Here is a 27,368-nt window from a genome sequence, read left to right as displayed (position 1 = left end):
CATCAAAACAATTTCATTTGTACTTATGAAAGCATTACAGCCGGTAAGCGGAAGGTACAGAATAAGCTTAACCATTGTAGCCTTTTTCCCATCTGAATATCACGAATCTTGTATCTCACCATGGTGTAAGGTCTCTGATTACATCAACCTCTCCAAATTATGCTGAAATGGAGGCCATTCAATTTGCTACAATCAGTAACTTTCGAAAGAGCCCTGCATAATTGATTTCACAGTAATATAGGCATAGGTGAATGAGTGCCTCAGCCTCGTTTATACAATGTTTTCTTTCATTCCAAAGTGCAGCATTCAATAGAAATCAATTTTTTCCCCCAACAGTTGGCAGGTAAGGCTTTTGGCACATACAAAGTTGAGAGAGAGAGAGAGAGAGAGAGAGAGAGAGAGAGGAAAAAAGTGCAGAAACATGAAAATTGAAATTGATGCCCTCAGTGATCTAATAAATGCAGACAGGCCTTGGGTGAAATGACTACTCTCGTCTTTTTGTGTTGCAGGCCAGAGTGATATGATGGGATATGAGTATCTGTTGAAGATTAAATGCAGTCCCAATGGCCTGTTAGGATTTCTGCTACTGATCAACTCTCTAGGCTTAAAATGTGTATACTCTAGCTGGGTTTATTATCAGAAGGGAATACGGGACAGTGGTTTGAGTGTATGTATGGGAAAGCAACACTCCTAATATCTAGCCATTATTCCCTGCCCTTGAAGAGTGGACCCATGCAACTCACATTGATACCTCTGTGTCTTCCTCTACTGGGTAGACCACATATAGAGGTTTTCAGGACAGCTACTGCTTGAGTTCATGGACCTGGTCCTTTAGCAAGTAGCCAAGGCTTATATTTTTAGCCCAAGAGATCCTGGATTCGAGCCCTCACCAAAAAATATTGTCATTGTATCATAGTGACACATGCAGCATTCAGAAAGAGGCCTGACCCTGGGGAGTGGCATGGGTGTCTGAGAAGAGGAGTTTGCAATGATTAACAGAAATAATCAGGGCATGGGGCAAGTGTTTAAGCCATCACAAGCTTGGATGCAATGGGAGACAGGAAGGAAAGGAGTCCAAATGACCCTATGACCTTTCAAGAAAAAGCCCTTTTTAACCAATAGCAGATTGAACAAATGGAGACGATTTTAAATGTCTTTCTTCCCCAGCTATTAGTCCCCATGAATCCTCTCCCTACCCAATACCAAAACTCACATAGAAGTAAGACTGCTGAGGAACAGGTTTAATCTTTCTCCAGTAATGAGTCCCATTCTAACCGGGCAGGAACTGTGAATGCAGAAACAGCAGCTGTCTGTTCTCAGTGTTACCTCACAGAAGGCCTGACCCAAAACCCAGTGAAGTGAGTGGGAATCTTTCATGGTGAAAAATGAGACTATGAACCAGGATAGGAGATTAACCCCTACAGTCCGTGAGATTTTTTTTTTTAAGTCATCCTACGGGTATGTTCTTTGTGTCCTTCACTTTCCCACCTCATCCAAAAGATGGTAACCAACAACAAAGCAACCTTAGTACATGCCTGCTGAAGCACTGCAGAATTCAGTATGCACTGCAGTCTTTCTGGGGGAAATTTGAGCCAAAAGCTTTCAGGCTTAATAGCAATACCAACAGCTCACACGAGTCACCCTGTCTTCTGCTGGATGTGAGATTTGTTTAAGTTCTGCTCACTCTGGATAGTTAGTCAACCCACACAACTCATTCCTCCTTTAGGATATGGGAAAGGAGAGTACTGGTACCTTGTGATAAACAAAATGTTACCTACCTATGAACAACTCCTGTCTAGAAAGACTGCAGCAGTCTATGTCTATCTGACTGACGAGTGAGCCATTTTATGTGCTCCTTCTTTCAGTTCGATTATAAACCACTGAGGAGATATATGCACACAGTATCCAAGTCTGAGAAGCTCTAAAGTTTATGCTGCTTATATCACTTCAGAATCTGAGTTATTTGGATCTCTGAATATTATGTTAATATTAACAGAGCTTCTGATGAATCCCATTAATTATTTTTTGTGGGAGGGTATTGTTTAATTTTACATGAGTAAATATAATTACTCCTTTTGTCACAAGTTCTAATACCAATTTATAATTCATGGAGTTAATTATGTTAACGAGGAGGCAATCATTCCTCAACTATCTCCCCTGTAATTTTAAAGGATTTGATTTCCCCCCACATCTCAGTCTCACCTCTCCTTTTACAATTTCTCTTCCAGCCATGAAGTGGGAGCGTACACAATTCATCTGTGATATAATTATTTACCATGGCAACAGTTTGTGAATGGGATTGTGAAGTTGCAAATAACTAAAAAGAAGCTTAAGTAGAAGAGACTGAAAAAAAAAAACCACACACAAATACAAAAAGACCTTTTCAAAACAAGTGAAGAGAGTCTTCTCAAGTCAGAAAAGCTTTTGTTCCCCCAAAATTAAAATGGGCCAGGGGAGGTTCTTTTCTCTTCTTCGTTGTGGAAGATCTACTTGAGCAACAAACATACATAAATACTGTTCATGGTGGGGAAGGGGGAGAGAGGGAGAAGGGTTATTGACCAGAAGGAAAGAAAAAAAAAATATGACGTGCTGTTTCAAGATCTGAATCTGACAATTCCCAGCAAGAATGAGAGAGGCTTTGGAAGATCAGATATTGAAAAACTATAGCAAGAGGAGGCAGCACAGTCGTGGTGGTTGATTTTTCTTGTTATATTTATGAGATAAACAGATGGTTCAAATTCACACTCCTACCCAAAGACTTAGAGGCAGGAAGAGGAAATCTACTGGTATAATCTTTGTATTTCACGTAAAGCTGCTGCTGAAAAAACCTCCCTCTGCAACCCACTCTGTTCAGTCGTCTATTGAGTATTTTAGCACTGCTGATCTAGAATCAAAGAACTCTACTGATGCTCTTCAAAGGCACACCAAGCTGCATAAGAAAAGAACAAACTCCCTTCCAGATATGCCATTGTTTGCATTTTACGCACTTGGGAGTGAAGTCAGGTGCTACACTTACCCCTAACTTGCAGCTGTAATGATTTGCGAATCACAATATTTCAGAGCAAAAGATTCCGAGCAGGCAACGTGCATCGCTGAGATGCTAATGAACCTAAGAGCACTTTGAAAGGTCTTGTGCACGTACGGTTGTCTGTACAGAATATACAGGGGGTGTCAAAGGTTATGTCGCAAGTTCACCCCCTTTGGGTGAAAGCAGGTGCCTCACTTACCTCATACAGCATTCTCTGGGTGGCAGCAATCCTGTTGTCTGTTGTGAGTGCAGTCTGTCCCCCTTCCAGGGGATATAAAGCAGAACAAAGAAAAGGAGAGGGAAGCACTCTTTCCAGCCCCGCAAGCTGTCTCAGCTCCCACTTTCCTGCACAGCTAAGGGCTGAGGCTTAGTCCAGGGGGTTTCAACAGGAAAAAAAAAAACAGACCCATTCATTTTCTTCCTCAGAGGGCTTGGGCAGACAGCATTCTCAGGGCATACATCAGTAATGCAAAGCACCAGTGCAGAAGCCTTAGCTCTGTTTGTGTCAGAGTACCTCTCCTCCCCCCCGGCACTGAATTCTTTCCTCTTAAGGCCTGAAAAGCTGCACAAGTGTGGCAGGTTGGGGCTGATTGGGTTCACAGGTATTCTATAACCCCTTCTTGACTGGGGAGGGGGAGAGGGTGTAGGTCATCTGCCCTACCACACAGGGTGAGATTTTTTCAAGCATGCCCCAGAGAGTTCGCAGGCCAACTCCCTTTAAATATCAAATGGGGCACTTTTGAAAATCCCACTTCCAGGTAGACAGGCTGATCCAAATCTCCATAGGAGCCTGTCCATTGACTTCAGTGGGCTTTGGATGAGGGCAGAGAGTGCGCATGAAAGAGTAAAAAGAAAAGGAGTATTTGTGGCACCTTAGAGACTAACCAATTTATGTGAGCATAAGCTTTTGTGAGCTACAGCTCACTTCATCGGATTGCATCCGATGAGGTGAGCTGTAGCTCACGAAAGCTTATGCTCACATAAATTGGTTAGTCTCTAAGGTGCCACAAGTCCTCCTTTTCTTTTTGCGAATACAGACTAACACGGCTGTTACTCTGAAACCTGTCATGAAAGAGTGACAGACATAAACATGTTAATTGCCCAAATCTGCATTAATCATCTGCAATGAAGCCACTGCATGAGTTACGTAGCTCAACCCCAGTGACACAGTTTTACTGAGTGGCTTCTACCACATAAATGCCGCCGTGACAGAAGTGCCCCTAAGGTAAATTGCAGGGCCAAGCGATAAACTGCATTTATCCTCCACTTTTAACTGCCTCACCTGCACTTGCCCACTAATCCATCATCCCTCCACAACTACTTCTAACATTCCGAGCAATCACAAACAAACTCCATTAATAACAAAAATTGCTACCTATTTTTTTCCCCTCTGCAATTCTCCCCTCAAGCGTCACATTAGTCTGAGATGCAAGAGGGACAGTACTTAATCTGTGTCAGATTTAAGGACTAGTGTTTCACCCTTCCGGGCAAGAAATGAGAAACAACTAAACCATGAAAAGGAGATATCCCCAGCTTTGGAAATAAGACTTTGGAAATAAGAGCCAGATTTGCAGCGGTATTTAGGTGCCACCAGATGCAGAAAGGCATCTAATGGGGTTTTGCAAAAGTGCCTAAATTTCAGAGAGCAGGATGGGAACAGTCATGCTTAGTGGCTGGACCAAGAGTTCATAGCCAGGAATAAGAGCCCAGGGTCAGAATCAGAGGCCAGATGCCAGAGCCAAGGCTCAGAGCCAAAGTCAGAAATCGGAGCTGAGGGTCAGAAACAGGTTATGCGGGGCAAGGAAAGGCAGTAGCAAGGCTGGATCCAAAGCAGAAGCAGGTCAGCGTCCAAGGCTGGAAAGAACACAGTGCTGGAGCTATTGCAGCCATGGGCAAATGTTCTGAGCAGCCAGAACCCTGCTGCTGGTGGGTTTAAGAGCTGGTCTGTTGCCTCTTCCTGCCAATCAGGCAGCCTGCTACAGTCCAGTTGCACTCCTTAGGCTGCCCAGAGACCGGCTCTGCTGCAGGCTCTGAGTCCTGATTCTAAGACACTTTGGTAGCTAATTTGAAAGCCATAGGCCACAGAGCCCAAGCTCCAGCCTGAGCTGCAGCTCCAAAGAGCTGTCTACACAGCTATTTTCAGAGCTCTACCACGAGCTCCACTTGCCTGAGTCCGTCAACCCCAGGCTGGGAAGCTTGCTCGCACAGGCCATGTAGACATACCCGAGATCACTTAGCTGCCTCCCTATTCTTGGCAGGTCCTGAAAATATCAGATTGCAATTTCAGGCAGGCCAGAATAGTTGGCTTGTTCTTTGCAAGATGTATCGTTTTGCTCTCTCTGTGCATACATGCATTGTATGCACAGCCTAACAGAGGGAGAAACTCATTTTGAAGGAACTCAAATTTAGCTCAAGCCCACGCTGAAGCAGAACAAACCCACCAATTATTTCAGTTCATTGCATCGTGGCTGGGCTGGTTATAGTGACTCCTGGCTCATAGGAATGTTTTTTCTGTGCACAGGGCGGGGGAAGTGGGGGGAATGCCTTCACTATAAAGATGGCTCCACTATATATATGTTCTGCATCAAAAGGGAATTAGAAAGTTTACAGCTATTTCAGCAGCTTGCATCAAGCCTATCCAAAGCACAGTGCCAGCTGAAGAAAAGAGATATAGCATTTCAAATGTCACTGTCAATATTATTTAACTAGTGTACATATATCAAGAGAGGAATAAGCTTTTACGAACACAGCAGTGATGCCTTTCCCAGAAAGGCTTCCTTTTGGGTGACATTTCCAGGCTGGCTGGGAGAGAGCTCAGCCAGTGGCACGGGATGATATTTTCCCTCACCAGTGGCCGAAGTGAGGAAAGAAATAACAGATTCCTGGCCCTGCAAAAGAGCAGCTTTTAAAACAATTGTTGTGCTTCTCAAGATCATATTTCAAAGCAACGATAAGGCAGGTTTGTACAAGTAGGCGGTCACATATGATTTTGCCCAGCGATGTGGGATTTGATATGGCATGGAATTCATCAGTGCCTGCGAATGGGCATTTTTGCACAGCTGTGCTATCTGCTTAGATGGAGAGAACACAGCTGAGCTCCACTGTGTATAATCATGGAGGGAGGGAGGAACTTTTCCCCTCCCTATATTGGGGGGCTATTTGGGCCCCCAGTGCCAGTTAGAGCAGTCTCAAGGTTGCTCTAACTTACACTCTGCTTCCTATGGCCCCTAAAACAGTGTGAATAGCTGGAGCGCAGTGTTTTCTGATCATGCCTCTTCCTTGCTCCTGACACCCCCCCTTATGCTGGAAGCGAGGCTATTGTTGAGCGGCTATAGCAGCTTTCTTCCAGCAGAGAAGTCCCCTTTCACAGGGCATATTCTCCAGGGGCCATTTCTGCTCCTTTTCTGCCACCTTCATGGTGTAAAGGGGCAACAGCACAAGAGAGAATCAGCCTCTCTTCCCTGAGCCTCCACACTTCCACGCATGGAGACCGCACGGTTATCAGCAAATCTGTGAGCATACAACAGCAGTAGAAAGCTCTGCTCAAAACCCAGGTGCGTTTATGTGCCACTTGAGCTAACGCAGAATCTCCATCGTCAAATGCTGCTGTTCGTTCTCATATGCTATCAGGGCAGATGCTAGAAGGTAACGCAGCTGCCAGTGCCTGAGTAAATCAGATTCCACTCAGGAGGGGGCAATGGCACACACACACCTTAAACAAGTTCATAACCTGCTTCCTCCCATCCCACCCCATTTCCCCAGGTCTGTCACCAGGCCTCTGAGATTTATATCTAAGTCACCCATCATTCCCTCCTTGGTTTGAAGTCCATTTTCTAGATTGGCTCGGATTTGCAATAAAAAAAAGCCCGCCCCTTTCCTTTTTTGATAGCAACATTTGCTAGCCTATTGACACGCAACCAGTAACACAGCAAGCTCATGGCTCAGATCCAAGCTCTTTAGAATTTCTTATGTGGCTCTCTGTGAAAATTCATAGCCCTGGACTGTGCAGCAGCTGTGGCATACGAAGGGTAAACCAGATCAGGGTTCTGTCTTGGTAGCTTTCCTCCTTACCAAAGTGTGTGTGTATATATATATATATATATATATATACACACACAAACACTATATATATATATGCCCATCAGCAGATAGCAATAGCCTGCAGTGCAATAACACACTGGGTCTTAATGTAAAGTTTAACTCCATTTCTTTTCCTTGACTGTTTGCTTAAGTAAATTTGACCTTCCCTGTCTTTCTGTCCAAAGTCTTCCCTTTGCTCTTGTCATTACAGTATGTGCCACTATGTAAGGTTTCCCTGTTTCTTTTCTCGGGCAAGCAGGCAGGTTAACAACTGTCAGGGAGAAAAGCTCTTTCACTGAATTCTGTTGGGCTCCTGGCCCGTGTGGCAGGGGTTGAGATAAAAATCCCACCTACACCCCTTGCCACTCCTTTCTTAAGAGTTTTTTTCTTAAAAAAAAAAAATCTATCCTGTTCCAATCTGAACCCAGCAATGAACTATAAATCCATCTACTCCTTCTCTCCGCTGGGAAAACAAAATCCAAATACAGTAGCATCCAAATAATTACCAGGCATCTAACTGGGCTGGCAGGGCGCAATGTACAAGATTCAATTTTAACTAGTGATTACAGCCCTGCAACCTTGTAGCCCTGAATGTCAAACAGCCATGTCACTTTCTCCTGTCAGGGAGCACGTCAGGACTCTCAGAGGCAGGGTGACTTTTCATCAAAGGTAATGTATCTTGTATTCAAAAGAGAGAGGGGAGGGGAGGGAAAGTCAGCCAGTCTCTGGTTCCCTCCCTTCCCCTGCTGACACAGAGTACAACAAGCAGAGAAGATCCTCAAGGCGACCCACCAGTGGTAACCTTCCCCCACCCCAGTGCCCCCAGCAACTGAATTGAAATGTAGCCAGCTGCCAAGTGAGGTTCACTCTTCAACTTGTAACAGTATGTGATGAACTAACCATCCCAGCGGACATTTTATGGGGCTTGAATCTCATGTATCAACTTCTCTTGTCCTTGAGTAGTAAAATAGAAAAGCAGTTAAGCTCTGACCTTATTGCCAGAGTGGTTTTGGGCTCCCATCCAACTCTTGATAACTTGCCTTAAATCTAATGGACTTGCCACTTTTTTTTTTTTAAACTTCTTTGTTGGCAGCTGGTTCACATGAGGGATCCCCTTTCCAAAGGCAGATTTATATTCCAGAGCAGAAGGGCAAAGTTTCTCAGTTACACCATAGAGTCACAGATTCCAACTCCAGAAGGGACTACTGCGATCATCCAGTCTGCCCACCCAGCATATCACAGACTATAGAATTTACCTGGAATAATCCCTGTTTGAATTAGAGAACATATTTTAGGAGAAAAAAAATCCAATCTTGATTTCAATATGGCCAGTGATAGAGATTCCACCACGACCCTCAGTATATTGTTCCCAGGATCGATGACCTTCACTGTTAAACGTGTGTGCCTTATTTTCAGTCCGAATGTGTCTAGTTTCAATGTCCAGTATCAATACACACTGACTCCATCAAAGTCAACGGAGTTACTCTGGGTTCACATCTGTCCCACTCACGTCAGAACGAGGCTCATGGAATTTCTAAAGAGATACTTGCACTTTAGACAAAGGATTGGAGTTTTCCAAGCTGGCTACAGGTTTTGGATGTCCAGTGCCCATTTGTTTCTAAGGGAAATCAGGTGCAAAAATCCATCAGGTGGCAGAAATCTCAGTCAAAGTTCTCCTCCCAACATGAAAAGGCTATTTCCATTTAACCACAGCTAATACATAACAGGATGACATATTTAGGGCCCAATCTATTGGGTGCTAACCACCCTCCACTCCCAATAAAGGTAGATGCTGGGCAACTCACAGGATACGCTGTTTATAGGATCATACCTTTTCATATGCAGGCATGTATTCAGACCCATTTGTTGCACCTGCAGTGTGTGTTTTGGATTCCTGAAGGTGGATCAGTCAATGTAGCAATGCAGCATTCTCCCGCTCCTAGATGTAATCTCTCCAGATTGCAGTGGAAGCATATTGGCAAGGCAATATGGGGGAAGTTTGGACAGCTGATTGCTGCATTGTAATTGCTCTTTGAGTAATATGGAGGATTTCATTCTCTAGGGCTTTCCATCTGGTACTTTTCTCTGGTATTATATTCACTTGATAAGTGTTGATAAAGGAAAAGAAAAGGCAAGGGGATCAGGGAAAAAATATTTTCAGCATTGAAACTTGGCATGACTGGAAGAAGCTAATTCTTTTCCATCTTAAAATATTGCTGTTCCAAGAGAGAGTTAAATGGTTTAAAGCTACTGAATGTGTCTTCTCTGTGCAAAACACTCTGCTTCGGTGTCATCCCTTGGCTATATTTTCCTAGCTTCATTCTTTAATGCTAAGGACATTTGCAATGAAAATGGGATCTTTGCTTCTTAACAGTTCATCTGCTCCTGCTGCTCATTTCCCCACCTTCCACTTGTGACCTCACTGCAGGTTGCTGTGGTGAGAGGCTTATGGTGTTGCAAATAGAGGTTTTTAACTTCAGGAGGGGAATGAGCTGCCGGAGCAGATGGACTCCTCGGAAATGAAGATCCTGTTTTCATGCAAATGCTCTGAGCAATAAAGAGATGATTGGGGTGAACTGCAGAAATTACATTGGCAAGGCTGTTTCTAAATGCAGGGCCTAATTTTTAGTCATTCCATTCTTGAGGCAGGCCAAATGTCGGAAGACAGGCTACTGGGCTAGACGGACCCTTGGTCTGACACAGTAGGGCCGTTCTTCTGTTCTTATCTTCACAGATATATTCGTAGGGGCTTCAGGTGCATGCACCTCCTAAATGTGGTGTTCTGTCCCATCTTGTAGCACCAAGGCCACTTAGAGAGCGATATAAAATGAGTCTGCTCTACACCGTTAGCTAACAGCCAGTTGGCTTTTAGCTCATGCAATAGAGGCTCGTGCACTTAGCTCCAGAGTTCCCCGGTTCTATCTCTTAACACCTCTGACACTCAGGCCACAAACATCTTTCTACAGTCACCCTGTGAATCAGTGGCAGGGACTGGGAACAGAATTCTCAGAAAGATTCAGACTTCTGGCCTTCGATTATGCCACAAGATCACACTCCTCATCTCATCCATTTCACACGTGCACAGAGTAAAATTGATGTGACTTTCTAAAAAATATATAAATACAGCCCCGATGGGAACTTTTAACAAAAAGAACCAGATTGGCACTGGGACTGAAAGCACCCGAAAGCTCTGGACAGACAAAGACTGACTTAGACTCCATTACTGAAATGGTATTATGTGTCGGACTTTGTGACACGATCATTGGATACATCAAAGACTGAATTAGAAGCATGCTTACTACAAAAGGAGACACTGGTTGTGCATCCCTGGAACGCAACAACACTGACACAAAAAAGCTTGTCACAGATAGCAAAGGGAAATGCCAGGAACAGTTTAGAAATATAACGGTTCCATCGGTATGTTGGAAAGAGGAGCAATAAAAATGATCAAGGGAGAGCTGGTCAAATTATTCTGTGTACATAAATTTGTTATAAATTGGATGGTTTTCTTCTCTTTGGAAATCCTTCATAAAGCAGGCCAGATTGTTTTGAGACATTCATTATTCAGGGGTATTAAAGGTCAAAAGGGACCGTTAGCTCACGTAGGTTCGACTGCAAAGGTATATCCGATTACTATAGAATGTGTGTTACAGACTATGAGTTATTCTATAGTAAATAACACTCAATTACTCCAGCAGTTCTTGGACTCCTCAGACAAGAACAGGGCCCTATTGTGTTCATTCCAGCTATTCATTATCGATTATTCAATATGTATGATTGGTCATTGAAGTCACATGGTGAACAAGGAGAAAGAGGCGTTATTTTGAATAATAAATCAGAGTCTAATTATAAGTGTGATGGGGTGTCTGCCCCGCACTGGCCCTGATAGGGTTAAAACCCAGCCTGGAGGGCTGCAAGGAAACAGCCAATTAGGGTGGTGGATGGACCAGCCAATCAGGGCCCAGCCGGCCCATATAAAAGGAAGCTGCAGGTCGGAGCAAGTCAGTCTGCTGCAGGAAGCCCAAGGAAGGGGACTGGCTTCCTAGAGGGCTGCAGAGACTTGCACCATCAACATGGCTGCTAGGACTTGCAGGCACAAAGCCCTGGGAAGAGGATGGAGCAAGAGGAAGGAGTCAAAGGTGCTGGGTCTGTGGGGAAGTGGCCCAGGGAACTGAGACAGACTGGTGGAGAAAGAAAGGAGGGGCAGCAGAAAGCTGTTGTTTGCAGGGTCCCTGGGCTGGGACCCAGAGTAGTGGGAGGGCCTGGGTCCACACACACACACACTTGCCACAGAAGAACTGGCCAGGCTATGGACTGCCAAGCCACTGTGAGGAGCAGCTAGACTGTTGCGGAAGGTATTCCCCAGAAGTGGGGAACACAGATTGTGACACGGCCGGAGGGCTGTGCCATGAAGCAGAGGCAGTGAGACTGGAACTGCAGTGGGTCTGGAGGCGGAGACAAGGACAGGAGCACCATCACCACCAGATGGCATACTTGCTGACCAGAGCTAATTCCAGAAATGGCCAGCAGGAGGCACCAGTGTGGTGAGAGAACCCCGTGACAATAAGTAATAGAATGTAACGGAGGGAGGGAGGATTTAGGTTGAACAGTGGGAAACACATCTTGATGCTGACATGTATTAGGGTCAAATTATTCTCTAGAGGGATAATGAGGAAGCACTCAAAATGGAGACTCTTAAAGCAAGACTGGGCAATAGAGAGTCTATAAATTGTAATTGCCTTTCATGATCCGCTCTGGCCTAGGATTGCCCTGTTTCAGCACAGCAGCTCACCAAGAGGAGGAACTATAGTGTACCATGGGAGAGTAGCAGTGGGGTAGCCGTGTTAGTCTGTATCCACAAAAACAACAAGGAGTCCATGGCACCTTAAGGACTAACAGATTAATTTGGGCATAAGCTTTCACTTCTTCAGATGCATGGAGTGAAAATTACAGATGCAGGCATAAATATATATTGCCACATGAAGAGAAGGGAGTTACCCTTTCAAGTGGAGAACCAATGTGAAAGGCCAATTCCGTCAGGATGGATGTGGTCCACTCCCAATAATTGATGAGGAGGTGTCAATACCAAGAGAGGGAAAGTTGCTTTTGTCGTGAGCCAGCCACTCCCAGTCCCTATTCAAGCCCAAACTGATGGTGTTAAGTTTGCAACTGAATTGTAGCTCAGCAGTTTCTCTTTAAAGTCCAGCCAAGGAGCTGGGCCCAGTGAGGAGAATGGATGGATAAAACACCTGAATGACAACTTCTAAGCAGCAGCATTTCTGAATCAGAACTTTTGCTTTTGAGCTGAAAGTTTCCACCTAGGTTTAGATTTTTTTTCTGAAAACTTGATTTTTTCAAATTCTCTGACCAGCTCTAATAGAAACCCTCATGCTTCAAGGCATAAATCAACCACTTACTATCAGAACATACTGCTTTCTGATAGTGCCTGGGGCAGCGAGGCACCTCACCAACATCTGCCCTTAGTGTGAGGCAGCCTTATATGTACCTGTTGTGGGTCAGATTGCTAGGAGTGTTCGTGGCAATGTGGGTTCAGCCTTTGTATTTTCGTCTGAGATAGAATTTTCGGTCAAACAGAATTGGACCATAAATTGTGAGGGGTGGGACTTTGCATTTGAGGTATAATTATGCCTGCTAAGGAGGTGGGGAATGGGCCACTGGGAAACAAGGCTCTGTGGCATCAGAGTTATGGATATGTTTGCTGGAAACTAACCCCAATAAATATTGCATTGCCTGCACCTCAGACTTCTGGTCTTCTGTTTTCTGTCTGCATGACAAGAACCAGGGGAGAGGGTGAAGGGAAAGCCCTGTAACACAGCTCCCTGACTCCCCCAGCTATGGGCAACGTGAGAAATCCCCTCTTGCCTTATGCAGGCTTCACTGTCCCTCCCGAGGCTAACAATGGGCATGCTCCAACCCCCCCAGTCATCTGAGCATCTCCATGAAGTGTCCAGCCACTGGCTCTTTGGATATTCACAGAATTCACAGATTTGATACTCCCAATGGAATGGTACCCCTGGTTCACCACTGGCACCTTAGATCACTGCTCCACTTAACACCCAGCACTTAGGTATGTTTATAATGAAAACAAGCAAAAGAAAAAAATAGAGATTCAAATGACAGCAAGCACAGATGCATAATTCCTAAACATTATCTGTACATACGATGGTGTGGATTGCACTCTCAGCAAATTTGCGGATGATACTAAACTGGGAGGAGTAGTAGATACGCTGGAGGGGAGGGATAGGCTACAGAAGGACCTAGACCAATTGGAAGATTGGGCCAAAAGGAATCTGATGAGGTTCAATAAGGATAAGTGCAGGGTCCTGCACTTAGGACGGAAGAACCCAATGCACAGCTACAGACTAGGGACCGAATGGCTAGGCAGCAGTTCTGCAGAAAAGGACCTAGGGGTGACAGTGGACGAGAAGCTGGATATGAGTCAGCAGTGTGCCCTTGTTGCCAAGAAGGCCAATGGCATTTTGGGATGTATAAGTAGGGGCATAGCGAGCAGATCGAGGGACGTGATCGTCCCCCTCTATTCGACATTGGTGAGGCCTCATCTGGAGTACTGTGTCCAGTTTTGGGCCCCACACTTCAAGAAGGATGTGGATAAATTGGAGAGAGTCCAGCGAAGGGCAACAAAAATGATTAGGGGACTGGAACACATGAGTTATGAGGAGAGGCTGAGGGAGCTGGGATTGTTTAGCCTGCAGAAGAGAAGAATGAGGGGGGATTTGATAGCTGCTTTCAACTACCTGAAAGGGGGTTCCAAAGAGGATGGCTCTAGACTGTTCTCAATGGTAGCAGATGACAGAACGAGGAGTAATGGTCTCAAGTTGCAGTGGGGGAGGTTTAGATTGGATATTAGGAAAAACTTTTTCACTAAGAGGGTGGTGAAACACTGGAATGCGTTACCTAGGGAGGTGGTAGAATCTCCTTCCTTAGAGGTTTTTAAGGTCAGGCTTGACAAAGCCCTGGCTGGGATGATTTAACTGGGAATTGGTCCTGCTTTGAGCAGGGGGTTGGACTAGATGACCTTCTGGGGTCCCTTCCAACCCTGATATTCTATGATTCTATGATTCTATGATTTCACAATGATTATGAAGATCAGTGGGCTCTTAGCAGATACCTCACATGTCACCTTTTGGAAAACCTAATATATATATATACACCTGATATGGGGATATTGGTAAAACTCTTTGTAGTCCTCTGTCAGTTGTCACCAAGTGGTTCCTGGGCCACACTGAGGTTAGAAGGAAATTTTCCCTGTGGACATAATATTCCAAAGTTGTTCATTAGTTATGAGAATGTTGTCCTGAACCCCTCAGTATCTCAGTTTTCCTATGTATAAAACAAGGATAACAATACTTATTCTCAGGAGGTTGTCAGGATGAATTGTTTGTACAGTCTTAGTGTCAGTCATGGCTTCCTTGCCAAATACATTTTGGAAACTAAATGGAACATTTTTCATCTTTTCCTCATTGGGTCATTCCAATTAGGATTCTGCAAAAGCAGAACTGCCTGTTGAATAATGTAGTATATTCAGGCAGTTACAGATTCTGCCGAGTCTAAATTTAAAAGATCTAGCCAGAGAAAATAGTCTTCATTACTACTATTATTACATATGTGTTTCATTTTCCCTGTGCTTGCTTGCAACTCCCCTTGAAAAGACTAAAATCTCCCCGGGGGCAACCAGCCACACAGTGTGAGAAGCACTGAAATAGACAGATTTGTTTACTGCAATTCTTGTTGATCAGTCACTTGGAAACCATCCATGAATTGCACAGGACATACAAGTCTTATCAACTCCGTGCCACAACAAGAATGTGTAATAGAGCACCAGGCTAGGAAAGTCACGCACACATTCAAATCTTGATTGCATTTCCATTCACTAGATTTCTCCCCAAAACATGAGCAGGACCAGAAAAAGAAACTAAACCCCACAGGAGCCGTGGAGATTGTGTCTCTTTCCTCTACAGTACAGGTTCACTGAATACATTTCTCGTAAGTCCTACGTCTGTGTAATTACTGGAGAGCTGACAACTTTTCAGAGAGAGGCCATTCCCTTTGGGGCTGAGCAGAAATTCTTCTTTTTTTTTAAAAAAAAATCCCTTTTGTAAAATGAAGTTAGGGCTGTGAGAAGTGCTGGATTAACAGCCCCAAACACTGAACTTCCTTTTTTATCTTTAGACAGCAGCAGTGCCAGTTTTGCCTACACCACTGTGCCTCAACTGGAAGCAAGATGGAGCTCAGCCTTCATGTCTACGAAACCCTTAGTCTGTCTGATGAGGTTACCAGCAAGCTAAGCTTTCTTGATGTGGACTCTTCTGTCCAATAGGAACTGTGTGCATGGGCTTGCTCTCGCTGAAGGAAACCCCCACTGACTTCAAGGGGTGTTGGATCAGGCCAGACCTCATGGATGCAAGCTTCAAAGCAAAGTAGAAAAAAAAATACTCTGGGAGGTTGAATCTCCTCTCACTCCCAGTGGTTTTACACTTTACAGTAATGGAGAATCAGGCCCTTGTTTTCCAGATTCTACAGCTACTTAATAGAAATTACATAGCAATTAAAGTAAGCTCTCTGTCTTAAAAATGCGGCATCTGTGTTGAGCCCAGTAGGATGCAAATATATGGACAATGAGGCTGAAAACTGCTGGTGCCAAGGTGGCCCGAAAAGGCGGTGGTTATGCTGCAGCCCTGATGGGATCAGCTTATTTTAAAGCAAATGTTTTATTCCTTTTGTCACCAGATTCGCTTGCCTGTCATATTTATTAGTTCATTAATAATATACTTGATGACTTACCCATCCTCCTCAAAAACCTATTCCGTTTTGAGCCCAGGGTCCCCTGCAGCATCGACGGTGCACAATGCATCTTGTCAACCTTGCCAACAATGGAGCTAGTTGCATCATAACCAGTGAGAATAATGCTTACACTTCCCCTGCTTTTCTGCTTTTGCCTCCCAAAGTAGTGCAGGACTTTCCTGTGCCCAGATTGGAACGATTGCTGTCTCCTTGCAGTATAGCCGTTGGGTCAATTCCTCTGCTGGGGTAACTCCATTGAAGTTATTCCAGCAAAGAATTTGGCCTACTGCTTTCACAGCACTCCTGTGAAGGGAGACTGTCAGATACATCTTCACTCTGATATAGCACCACTGTGTGGCCGGGGAAGGACACTCTAGTCAGTGGGCTGTGAGTATGAGACTGGGCTGTAGAAGACACAAGTTCAATTTTTGGCACAGCCATAGACATGGTGTCTGAATTTGAGCAAGGCACTGAATCTAACTGGCGCCTCAATTTCCCAACTGAAAAACGGGGATAAGACTTCTCTACGAAAAGCCGTTCGTGATTGTGTGGGGCTCAGATATTGCTACGATGCAGGTTACAGGAACAGCAGTTACAAAATGGTCAATTTTAAAGCAAAGCAGGCTCTCAGGTGATGGTCCTTTAGCCGACAACTGTGTGATGCTTATAATTTTGTAGGTGGCATTTTCTCCACTGAGCACTGAGTTAGCATTGAGCAAATGCCAGAACAATATTGTAGAGGGCACTGTTCAGTTGGATGGTAGCATAGTCACAGAATCAGAGAACTGTAGGGCTGGAAGGGGTCTCGAAAGGAAATCTTGCCCATGCCCCCACACTGAGGCATAATGAAGTATATTTATAATTTTTCGGATAAGATGCTAAACGAAGGTCCTGACCAGTCATGATAATTAAGGATTCGTGGTTGGGAAGGATTGCAAGAGAAGGCATGTGAAAACTGGTGCCCTGCTTGAATTTCAGCTTCATTATATCTATTGCAACAGCTCCCACAGTCCCCAGCTGAGATCAGGGGCCCATTGCACTGTCTGCTGTATATACATAAATATAGTGAGAGACAGGTACTGCCCCAAAGAACTTTCAAATTAACTACACACAGCAGATTAAAAAAAAAGTACCATTATATCCAATTTGTAGCAGGATTAAGTAATTCGCCCAAGGTCACACAGGGGATCTATTGCAGAATTTGGGATTAAACCCAAATCGTCCAACTCTCAGACCAGTGACTTAAACACAAGACAATTATTCCACTCAATAAGCTGTTTTCTGCCGGCAAACTTCCCCTCTTGCTGCAGTTTTGATTTTTCCTTGTATGGTGTTTCTGTGTACTGTTAAATACCCTGCACATTCCATCCCAGATATGCCTCCATTTAGGAGTGGACAAACTAAGTCCTATATTCACTAGATACAGGGCTAAATTCTTCTCTTATTTGCATTCCCATTTCTTTCCACTAAGTAGAATTTGCATGATGGTGGGCAAAATTGGGCCCGTTGTTTGTACAGCCATCAATGAATTCATCCTTCCAAATGAACGTTGTGTTTTCGTAACACCTTTTATCCTAGATGATGTTCAGTGAGATCTACTCTAATGGCCGGTAACTTCCCTCAGCTAGTCTGAAGGAAATAGGTGGGTTCTCTCCAGTTTCTAATGGGCAGGTGTCCATAGGAGACAAGACATTGGTTGGCAGTCTAAGAAGAAAGGTTGTGAAGACACTGGGCATAAGGGCTGAATAATAATGAAAATAATAATTTGCAACTTCCATCCAAAGATCTGTAAATATGTTAAAAACGAAAATGAATTAAACCTGACAGCACCCCCTTGTGGTGGGAATGAATTATAATAATACCCACACATTAGCTAGGCAAACTGAGGCATAAAGAGGCTACAGAAGGATTACAGAAATGGGGGGAAAGAAAAGGAGTACTTGTGGCACCTTAGAGACTAACAAATTTATTAGAGCATAAGCTTTCATGAGCTACAGCTCACTTAAGAGGGGAAGATTTCCAAAAGCACAGATGGGAATTGGGCATTCAAATCCTGTTGACTTTCAGGGTCTATTTTCCCTCTGTCCCTAGGAGAATCTCCCTAAAAATCTTTTAATAGGAAGCAGTTCTCCTGACTGTCAGTCTTATACTTTAGCCACAAGGTGATCTTTCCTCTCTTTGTCTTTCAACAGATAGTCTTTCTAGGCATAGGCCTTGATCGGCACTCCTGTACCATTTCTGGAGAGAGGACTTCATGACTTTTAATTGCTCTGTTTGGTATGGTTTTCTCCATTCCAGTTTTAAATGACTCATGTGATGGTGCTTTGTCCAGTGTCCTCAGGAGCCTATTTCACAATCCAGTATATCTTGCTGTTAGGACCATTTCCCCAGCATTCAGCCTGCATTTCCCTTTCTTTAATTTCACACCATTTGTCCTCCTTGCACTTCTCCTTAGACCAATTTGCAAAGTGAACCAATATGTGTGCAGCCCGGAAAGATTGGGTGCTTGTCTTCCAAGCTGCCAAGCTTCGGCATGAAACATTCTCCACGGTGGGAAACGAAAAAAGGTTTCAACTCAGTTCTAAGCACACTTGAAGAAATTCAGACTCATGACTCCCACTGGAGCTAATGACAGTCATGTGTCTATTTATGCCAGGTCTGGGTTTGGTACTATTTCTGTGTGTGGTTTGCACAACATAGGAACTGGATCTAGATCAGAATGATAAAAATTACCTGTAAATTCTCACTGTGCGGAACTGCAAGGAAAAGCTTGAAAGGCATTTGTCTGCATTCTCTGCATAATACCTCAGAAAAAATATCAGTATGTTCCAGCAACAGTGCTTCCATAATATACTAGGGGTGCTAGGACTGCAGTGGCAACTCCTTGTTGGGGTGGGGGTGTGTGAAAATATGTGTGTGTGTGTGTGAGAGAGAGAGAAAGAGAGAGAGAGGAGATGCTAGTGAATGCTGGGTGGACTAAAAGGAGCAGAACCTTGACCGTTTTCTTCTGATGGCTGTGTTTCCTTCGTCATAAATCTAGTTAAACTTTACCCTGCCATGGACACATTATGTGAAGGATTCATCTATGGTCCTCCCAGCTTCCCACCTACTTCTTGTGCACAGGGCTAAACAAAGGGGTTTATGATCAGATCAGGAGCCAGTTCTGAAGGCGAATGCTTCCAGTTATCTTGACAGAGATAAGATGCAAGGTGGACTGCTTATTTAGCATTTAGAAAACAAAGGCTGTGCTTACCTCTTAAGCAATAAAACAATTGATCACCAATCGTGAGTAAACATTGTTTATCCATAGAACACAGACCCGGAGGGATTTATGAGCAGCAAGAAGGCACATCTCTTGACTTCAATAGGAAGTTGGCCTGCTTCACTGACTTTCAGGCTCTGGCCAGTAATGTCTTGTGCAAATGAATTTAGAGATTTTCTCAGCTTGTATTCATATTCTACAAAAGGGAAATATCCCCAATTGCACCTTCTTGGAGCTGAATTATCGACTTCAGCTTTGAAGTGCAAATGAGCTGAATGAAAACATACTTAGACTGCAACATAGGAGCTGTTCCAACCAGCTGATTTATGGTGCATTAACTGTCTAGTAAGGAAAGCCTTCTATTGCAATGGATTTGTAATCCCCCAGTCCAATTATCCTGAAGATGAAGGCAAAATGCCATCCACCGTATGAGGCGATCAATAGTGGTCATTTCTTAAAATTCTTTACTTCCACTTCTTTCCAGCAATCCAAGTTACAGGGTCTTCCATAAATTGCTCTTTCATGGTTTATCAGCCCTGCTGTTTCTAAAAGCCAGACTTATGGACTCTGGTTAGGAAAATAAACTGCTATAAACAACTCCTGAGTAGGCTCAAACCATCAGAATTTATGGTGAATGAAAACACCTTTAGAAACTTCTAATCACCATATTCTGTCTATATAAAAATAATCTCTGACTAAATAAATATGTCAGGAAGGGAAAATAAACCAAACTTTTATATCACCACAAAAAAGTGCTGCATGTCAGATTATTAAAGGCCCATAGATTTTTATGACTTTTTAAAATATATATATAAAAAAACAGTGACATGCTAAAAATTCAAGCCCCATTATTTCCATTGGGCTTGTTAAAGGGCATTATGTCTTCATGTAGCACTGACTTGAAATGATCTTATAAAACAGGTGTCCTCCTACAATTCCATTAAGGTCTCAGAGGCATCTGAATGCCCTTGTAAAGCTACCTTCAGTCAGTTGTTTTTCTCGATGGAAAACTCCATTCTCCTTTTCACCTTTTGCTTGCAGGCATGTCACCAATGCTGGATGCTTGTCAGAACTCACTAACTAAGCACCAGCCAGCGTATATAAATGACGCCACGGTATCTGAGTGCCTTGAAAACCTTAATGTATTTATCCTTTTGTGAGGTAGGGAAATACTCTTATCCCCATTATACAGATGGGGAGCTGAGACACAAAAGGACTTTCCCACAAGACGTATGCTGTGCCGAAGCAGGAATTAAACTCAGGTCTCCAGGGGTCTTAACCCCCAACCCATCCTTCCTCAGACTGGTGTTGAGCTTCCCTAGGAGCAGGCCAGGAATCAAATTGTGACTCCAAGCATTACAACATGCCTCTTGGTTCCCATCCTGCTCCAGGATAGAGGACATAGAGGGCATCAGCCATATACAAGGCAGAGCATACATTCCCCAACACATCATCTGCACGTCATCTGATACAGCACCATAGGATGAAGACTTAAGTACAGGGGAAAAGAAGGTGCCTTATATTCCAAATGCCCCCGTGCAGATAATTAGAATGGGACATAATCTCAGCCTTCCTAGCCTTTTTCCTAGCCTTGTATATTGGATAATATACTACAAAAAGTGCCCCAGTCTCCTAGGGCAGTTGTGCATTGATTCATTCCTGTTTGTAAAGTACTTTGAGATCCTCAGATGGAGACACTAGGGGAGTGGCATGTGTTATTATGTTCCAAACAGATAAGATTACTTTGAATGCCAGAAAGGGAAGTATCTTGCATGACACAGGGTGCCAGTTTGGTTTCTGCTAGCTGTCTTAAGTTACATATGATGAGGTAAATCAGGACATTAGTCTGTGTTAAATCCTGTAGGGTATAATCCTGCATAGGATGTATTATAAATATAAGAAACTATCTACATTCAGGCAAGGAGGGTGCACTTGATGATAGAGTAGCTACTTAATTGCTGGTACTTCTATTGCCCACATCACTGTAGTATCTGAGCACTGCAAAATCATCAGTGGATTGCATCCATACACATACCCTATGAGGAAGGGAAGTATTTGTTCCATTTTACAGACGGGGAACTGAGGCACAGAGGAAGGGAAGCTGCTTGCTCAAGGTCACACAGGAAGTCAGGGGCTGAGCAAAAAAATTGAATGCAGTTACCCTGAATCCCAGTTCAAAGCCCTGCCCGCTGGAACATCCTTCATACTAAGTGGAAATGCTGAAAAAGCAGTGGACACCCAGAAATAGGGTTTTTTTTAAATTAATGTTACCATGTGTGGGGAAACTGAGACACTTCTCTTAGGGATCATTCTGAAACAGACACTGCAGGTGCAATGGAAACAGGCTGTCCCATTTCTAGGAGTATTTATATTTCTACCATTCTATAATGCTTTTGTCTAACTTCAAAGTTCAGATCTTACTTTGTAAAGGCAGAATTAATTTTCTTGATTGCTAATCCATCACCGGTAAGTATGATGCATATGGTATCAAACATGGGTATTTCTGCTATCATTAATTGTGGCATATTGTCACAACCGATAAGAAAATGCAATATGAGAACAAGAAAACAGTTGCTGGATTTGGCAGGTAATCCTTGTTTTCCTAGTAGCAATGGCAGGTACCAAGAGGCACCTTAACTCTAGAGGAAGACTGTATGAATAAACGAGGAAAAGAAACACAAGACTTGGGAGCATCAATCAGACAGCTGTGTTGTCTTGCAGTCTGCAGTGCTGTTGCTCAGCGCATGATAAAGACAGAGGGGTCTGAATAAAGAGTTGAGTAAAATATCCTAATGTTCGTGAGCGTGGGTGCCACATTTGGTCCTGGCAATTTTGCCAGAGAAAAGGAGGGCTAGTGACACAGAGGAAAGGAGAGGAAATTAACACAGGCAAGATAAAAAAAAATCAAATAATGAACTGTAGTTTAAATGGCAGATAAAGTGCAGCTGAAATGATAAATGTCCCATGGGAGACAGGAAAGGAAATTAACAAAATGTAAGTTAACATAAGGGGAAAATATCTGAGTCCAAATCCAACAGCAGATGGAAACATTCAGGTCAGGAAATGGAGAAGGATGCTATGGAATTATTGTATTTTCCTGGAAATAAAGAGCTGATAAAAGACGATGATGTGGAGGTTGTTGGTGTTTTGAAAAAAATATAGAATCATTGAAATGGCCGTGAAACACTGATAAAACCCTTTTATTATTCTATTACAAATTCAGTGGAGACAGTTCCTTTTAATTTAGTAAAGATGTTCTCTAGAATATTGCTGTAACATGCCAAGATAGTAAGAGACAAGCAGGAGAGAGAGTCAGAAACACTCTAGGAAGTGGATTCATAGATTTTAAGGCCAGTAGTAGGGACCATTATGGTCATCTAGTCTCACCTGAATAATGGAGGCCAGAGAACTTCACCCAGTAATTTCTTTATCAAACCCTTAACTTCTGGTTGAGCAATGCCACATCTCAGAAAGACATCCAGTCTTTAAATCAAATCTTCGAGTGATGGAGAATCCACCTAAATTGTCCCAAAGGCAAATACCTTCCTGGTTACATTTAAGCCTTATTTCAAATCTTACATCCCATTATACCTTTTTTTTTTCTGGTAGACGGTCTACTAAATGGCCAAAATCGTAAAAAGGGCCCAGATCCACCAGGGGGAGAATTCTGCCAGCACAGGCTCTGCGGAGACAGCGATAAGACTGTCTTCTGAGGACTGCCCTCACAAGACTTGGTGTAGAAAGGCAGGGCTAGGAGTGAGAGGGATGTGTGGTGAAGTGGGGTACCAGCTCACAGTGCTGTGGAGATGCTGGTCAGCGTCATCCTCCCAGTCCCACATTTCTTCTTACCTTGCCTCACCTTCTTCTCCCAGACTCACATTCTGATTCTCCCTTTCTGGAAGTCCAACTCCCTGGGTAGCTTCTTGTCCTGCTATTGCTGAAGAAATCCCCTCTAAATAGTTCACCAGTCTCTCTGGCAGCTACCCCATCCTCCGATCTGTAACCTTTTATCCCCCAGCTGTTAAGAGTCCAGCAATTAGCTGCTGTAGCCAGAGGAATAGCTTAAAAGCATTTTATTTAGTAGTAACAGAAGAAACTACAGGCCTGTATCCTGTAAGACATTAGCTTGAGTTTGCATAAGACTTTGAGGCCTATGAGCCTTAGCATAACTAAGTGGCCCAACAGTGACCATGAGTTTAGGACCCTGCCGTTGGCCTGTTGGGATATCCAGGCCAATGACAGGGTCCAAAGCCCATTGCTTACATCCAGCACAGAAAAATATGCTGCCTTGGGGTCAAAGGGCTTAATCAGATCTGGCATCTTGGTTACAGTGGCCACACAAGCACGTATGGCCTGATTTAGTCAATATTAAGGTGCCAGAATCCACCTAGTTTCTTAATGGGCCACAAGTGGAGTTGGTCACTGAGACACACCTACTAAGGACTCCCTGTTCCGTTAGGGATTTAATAGTACTTGCATATATATGTTCTGGCCCGGCCTGGGAAGGGATATTATTTTTGTGTTGGTATGTCTCCTCCTTCAGAGACAGTTACTGCCATACGCCCACAGCCAAGCTTGTGCTTGGCACGGGCATCAGCCTGCTTACGAAGTGGGGTTTGCCGTTCTGGTTGACCCATGTGCTCTGACACTACTTTGTTCAGGTCGTATCCTGCTGGTCCTTCAACCGCTGGGAGCAGGGCCACATTCATGGTGGTGCAATGCCTCTGCTGTACAGCCCACCACAACTGGTTTGTCAAACCCATGAGTCACTGCTAAATAAAATGCTCGTGGCTACTCCTCAACTGAGGAGACAACTAGTCTCCCACTTAGTTGCTGGAGTAGCATGGGGTCTAAACACCCCATGACATACCTGCTTCTTTCTTTCCTTCCTGGAGTAGACGGGCAGTGAGTGGGTAGAAAGGGAAACATCCCACTAGTTAGAGTAGCTTAACTGCCAGTGCAGTATAGAACCCAGTCATGCTCCCTCAGGAGCACGCACAGACACAGAATAGGCATAAGACGATCCTCCAAAAAGGGCCATATTTTGGGAGTTTAATATACCCACTTTACACCTCCCTCCCAACACATATCATTTGAAGACTATTCTATGTATGTTTCAGTGAGGTCTGAGGTGGAGCTCTCAAATAGTGTCATGAGCCTGGAGGCAAGATAAAACAATAAGAAAGTGAGAAATCTGTTTCGGAAACTGCCAGAATGACACTGCAACATGAGTACAGTGTACTATATGCAGTGTTGTTGTAGCAGCGTCAGTCCCAGGATACTACAGAGACAAGGTGGGTGAGGTCAGATCTTTTATTTGACCTTTTATTGGTCTCTCTCACCAACAGAAGTTGGTCTACCTCACCCACCTTGTCTCTTTAAAGCATTTTACTCTTTCAGTTAATTCCAACATCTTAATGTGGTACTTACTGGTCAAAGGCACCAAATAACTATGTATTAAAAGCTTTTTATTGGTTTCGGATGGGCAAGTTTTTTTGTTTTGTTTTGTTTTTTAGAAATGATTAAGCTGTTTAGCACGTGGCAAAAATGGCAAATAAAAACAATTTGAAATATACCAATATGAAATGTTTTCCCATTGCATATTCTTAATTGTCAAAGTATCTCACAAGTGATTATAATAGTTGTCTATATTTTCAATTGAAATTTGTTGACCAGGTCAGTCTCACGCTAAAGATTGTACATCAGTAGCAGTGCATTGTGTACCCATAGTTTGTACTACGTAGTGGGTGGATATAAATGTACATGAATTCCTAATGCAATGATTCTCCATTTGTAAGCTTTTATACATACAATGTAGCATCTAGTCTGCCTGGCAGAAGCTTTTAATGTGTAATTGCCGATGCATGCAGCATTAGGTTTTTAATTCAGTGACACTTATGCACAGGTCAGTATTAGTAGTAAGGGTGACAATACACACTTCATATTATGAATACACAAAAACAATGAGAGAAAGAAGCAGCTTAACGAGAAATAGTGGAGACAGAGTCCACAAACAAATACTTGCCTCTGCAATGAGGAGGACATCACAGCTCTTACCAACCATGTCATCAACAATATAACAAACCTATTTGATCCGAATCACATCCAGAAGTTCTTATCAACATATGCACATGCAGTCCAGTATCATCAGATGTACAAACGTTTCCAATGAAAATAACAGATGTTGGTGAAGAACAGATGGGAAGATTTGTGAGAGATGCACTTGATTCTGGTGGGACACATAGTTTCTTCAGCTCAGTCAAGAAACCTGGAATCAAAACATTTCCTGATATAGACAAAGAGACCACATTTAAGTTGGTCAAGGGAGGGACAATCACAGTAGATATCAGTGCAGAAAGTATTTTCTGCAGAGCTCTGTCCTTAGCAAGAGGCAGAGATGATGTTTCAATGGCACATGTACTTAGTGATTCCATAGGACCTGTGCCTATGTCCCTCGTCCATGCTGATGAAGCAACGAGAAGAACCAACAAAGCTGAATTAGGGCATCAGCTTGAAGCTCAAGCTGAAGGAATCCATGAGCTAACAGCTTGCAACAGAGAAACCACAGTGTACATCACAGATGCCATGGCTCTCATGCAAATGATGGCTGGACCCAAATTCTGCACATTCCGATGAGTTGGCTACTGATTATTTGAGGCAGGTCCTAGAAGGATTTGACAAAGCTAATTTTGTCATCAAAATCTTTGACAGATATGACAACTGTAACTCTGTGGAAAGTGCAGAAAGACAGCACCAGACAGGATCTAAAGTTGGATGCAAGAAATACAAAGTGATTGGTGGATGTCCTGTGACTCCATGGGGAAAAAATTCAAAATGTGGCACACAACAAGCTGTCATTTGCAAAACAAACAAATAACAACAAAAACCCACCGTGAATGTATGGTTCAAAATACACCTCAGTGTAGGAGCACCTCCAACAAAAAACACCTCTTGATGGATGCTTTTGCAATGGTGAAGAAGTAAGGTCCATCACCAGTAGAGATGTTGAGGAAGCCCAAGATTTCTACAGTACTCAAAAGGAAGCAGACACAAAGCTACTGCTGAATGCTGTATATGCCCTCATGGCTTGTGGATCTTTTGGTATCAAAGTAACCATTGTCATTAGATCACCTGGTACAGATATTTTAGTCCTGGCTGTTCACTGCTTTCCAAAATTGGAACACATAGGTAACATGTGGACTGAAACAGGCACCATTATCAACACAACTGACAAGTGTCGCTTCACACCCGGGGGCGCAATTTGTGACACACTCACTCCTGACTTGTGCAACACACTTCCTGTTATACACCCATTAACAAGATGTGCCTCTCTGGCATCCCGATTTGGTATTGGGAAGACGTCTGTGTTTAATGTGGTCACTACAAAGGGCGCTTAGTGTTACAGAGATCTTTCCAAATTGGAAGAGAGTGATGGACAATCTGCAATTTCTGCAGCAAGGAAGTTGCTGTATGACCAGAGCAAGAAAGAAACGGAGAGCTACAGAGACCTGAGTTGCTGGCACCTCAATCTAGCTTTGAAAAAGGACAAGTCACTAGCCAAACTCCTGCCATGGGAGGACAATTTGGAAGAGCGTGTCAAAAGAACATCTTGGCAAACAAAGATTCTAATGTCTTCGTTCAGAGGTAAACCAGACACTGGATCACACATGGCCGTAGTTTAACTGCTATATTTGGGGGTCGGAGGAAGCACGCGTGCAGTGGATCCAGTTCCCCTGGCTCACTGGCTCTCTCTCTCCCCCTGCTGGGCGTGGTACCTGAGCTGGGTGTGGGGGTGACAGGCTGGCGTAGCAGGGGAGTCCCAGCTGCTGCTGCGGGCTACTGTGGTGACCTGAGTGCGGGAGCCGCCCTAAGGCCTCCCAGTGACACCGCCGTTGCTGAGGAGATGCCACATATTGGCTCCCACTTCCCCCACCATTCCTCTATCCCCTTCTCTTCCCCATGCCATCCCCCTTTCTCTCCCCACCCCATCCCTCTTCATCTCCCCACTATTCCCTGACTCTATCCCCCTCCCCACCTTCCCCTATCCACTTCTCTTCCCCCTGCTCTATCCCCATCCCCCTACCTCACCTGCCCTTCTCCTCCACGGGCACTCACCTTTCTGCAGGAAACAGGATGGTGGCCATGCAGGGAACCCATAGAAGGTGATGAAAATGG

At 43.9% G+C, this 27,368-nt stretch overlaps 1 long non-coding RNA gene across 1 annotated transcript in view; it reads right to left on the bottom strand.

Annotated features, from left to right (window-relative positions):
* LOC140912006 (uncharacterized) overlaps positions 1-3,477 on the bottom strand; it is a 147,246-nt gene extending 143,769 nt beyond the window's left edge. Inside the window, exon 1 of the long non-coding RNA XR_012159203.2 lies at positions 3,228-3,477. This is a non-coding gene — a long non-coding RNA (uncharacterized LOC140912006). The remainder of the gene's footprint in view (positions 1-3,227) is intronic.
* Between the last annotated feature and the right edge of the window lie 23,891 nt (positions 3,478-27,368).

Source organism: Lepidochelys kempii, chromosome 5 (genome assembly GCF_965140285.1).
Source record: "Lepidochelys kempii isolate rLepKem1 chromosome 5, rLepKem1.hap1, whole genome shotgun sequence".
NCBI classification, from domain to species: domain Eukaryota; kingdom Metazoa; phylum Chordata; order Testudines; family Cheloniidae; genus Lepidochelys; species Lepidochelys kempii.
The sequence above is the reverse complement of the archived record's forward strand: the minus strand, read 5'-3'. Positions and strand labels throughout refer to the sequence as shown.